This window comes from Hyla sarda, chromosome 11 (assembly GCF_029499605.1).
Source record: "Hyla sarda isolate aHylSar1 chromosome 11, aHylSar1.hap1, whole genome shotgun sequence".
NCBI lineage: Eukaryota > Metazoa > Chordata > Amphibia > Anura > Hylidae > Hyla > Hyla sarda.
The window spans coordinates 40,534,189-40,536,753 of record NC_079199.1 but is presented as its reverse complement, the minus strand read 5'-3'; positions in this window follow the sequence as shown (position 1 = coordinate 40,536,753).

Sequence of the window (2,565 nt, the reverse complement as noted above, 5' to 3'; positions counted from 1 at the left end):
GGTGTAGTTTCCAAAATGGGGTCACATGTGGGAGGAGTCCATTGTTCTTGCACTATGGGGGCTTTGTAAACACACGTGGCCTTCAATTCCAGACAAATTTTCTCTTCAAAATCCCAATGGCGCTCCTTCTCTTCTGGGCATTGTAGTTCGCTCGCAGAGCACTTTACATCCACATATGGGGTATTTATATACTCAAGAGAAATGGGGTTACAAATTTTGGGGGGCTTTTTTCCTATTTTCCCTTGTGAAAATGAAAAATTTAGGGTAACACAAGCATTTTAGTGAAATTCTTTTTATTTTTTTATTTTCCCATTCAACTTTAATGAAACTTCGTAAAACACCTGTGGGGTGTTAAAGTTCACTATTCCCCTTGTTACGTTCCATGAGGTGTGTAGTTTCCAAAATGGGGTCACATGTGGGTTTTTATTTTTTTGCGTTTATTTCAGAACCGCTGTAAAATCAGCCACCCCTGTGCAAATCACCAATTTAGGCCTCAAATGTACATGGTGCGCTCTCACTCCTGAGCCTTGTTGTGCATCCGCAGAACATTTTACGCATGGGGTATTTCTGTATTCAGGAGAAATTGCGTTACAAATTTTGGGAGTCTTTTTTTCCTTTTACCTCTTGTGAAAATAAAAAGTAAAGGGCAACACCAGCATGTTAGTGTAAATTTTTTTTCCCTTTTCATAAGGGGTAAAAGGAGAAAAGGCCCCCTAAAATTTGTAGTGCAATTTCTCCCAAGTACGGAAATACCCCATATGTGGCACTAAACTGTTTAATTGAAATACAACAGGGCTCCGAAGTGAGAGAGCGCCATGCGCATTTGAGGACTAAATTAGGGATTGCATAGGGGTGGACATAGGGGTATTCTACCCCAGTGATTACCAAACAGGGTGCCTCCAGCTGTTGCTAAACTCCCAGCATGCCTGGACAGTCAGTAGCTGTCCGGAAATGCTGGGAGTTGTTGTTTTGCAACAGCTGGAGGCTCCGTTTTGGAAACACTGCTGTACAATAAGTTTTTCATTTTTATTGGGGGGGGGGGGGACAGTGTAAGGGGGTGTATATGTAGTGTTTTACCCTTTATTATGTGTTATCCTTTGGCTATCCGGGCATGCTGGGAGTTGTAGTTTTGCAACAGCTGGAGGCTCCCTGCTTGGGAAACACTGACATAGACAGTGATTTACAGCTCCCAGCAGTTCTTTCTTACTTTTATATGTAAGGACTTGCTTATTTGTATTAGTTATCTACTTATGTTTCTTTAATCCTTACTTTTTCCTATTTTTGGATGACATCTTGGTGCCTTTAGAACCAATTAGAACCAATTCCTAACATGGAATTTAAGTGAAATGTTCTTATCACCTCATGATTAAACCAATACTGTATATAGAGGTCAGCTGGAGGGGCCTAGAGACTCAGTGGGGGAGATTTATCAAAATCTGTGCAACCTAAGAGTGGTGCAGTTGCCCACAGCAACCAATCAAATAGCGTCTTTCATTTTTTAAAAGACCCCTAAAAGATAAAGGAGGAGATTTATCAAAACCTGTGCAGAGGAAAAGTTGCACAGTTGCCCATAGCAACCAATCAGCTCGCTTCTTTCATTTTTAACAAGGCCTCTGCAAAATGAAAGAAGCAATCTGATTGGTTGCTATTGGCAACTGGGAAACTCTTCCTGTACATAGGTTTTGATAAATCTCCCCCGTGTGTCTAGAAGTTCAGCACTGAGGCCATTGAAATGATTGTGTCAGTTACAGGAATCTGGTGTTAATAGTGAGAAATGTATAGAAAAACATGTAGGTCCTACCTGTACCGTCCATCAGATGAATGTTGTTGGATCCTAGAAGTTTGTTAAAAGGGAATAAAAAACAGAGCTACATGTTTCCAAAAGCAGCACCATACCTGTCCTCTTGTTGTATGTAATATTACAAGTTTTCTCCATTCACTTTTCAAGAACTGAGCAGCTATATCACACACAACATTAGGACAGAGGTGGTGCCGTTTTTAGAAGAAATCAGCTCTGATTTTCTCATCCTGGATTACCCCTTTCAACCTCTCTTTGCTGAATGTTGTCCTTATCCTGTCGTAAGTATTTTGCAGGTATGCTAAGAAGCAATCTTCTTGGTTTGTTGGTTGTATTCGGCTGCTCCTGGCCATCCTCCCCCTGATCCATGAAATGTCTTGCCTCCTTTGCTGCCTGATTATAAGAAAGGCAAAGATATAGATGATCCCTTGTGATGTCACATGTGTGATGTCACATGTGTGATGTCACCAACCTTGTCTCACAGGTCTATAAGCGAGGGAAGAAATGTAAAAACACACACACATATATATATATATATATATATATATATATAACAGTGGTCCCTCAAGTTACAATATTAATTGGTTCCGGGACGACCATTGTATGTTGAAACCATTGTATGTTGAGACTATAACTCTATGGAAACCTGGTAATTGGTCCCGAAGCCCCAAAATGTCATCCAAAAATAGGGGAAAAAAGTGAGGATTAAGGAAAAATAAGTAGATAACTAATACAGATAAAGCAAATCCTTACATATAAAAGTAATA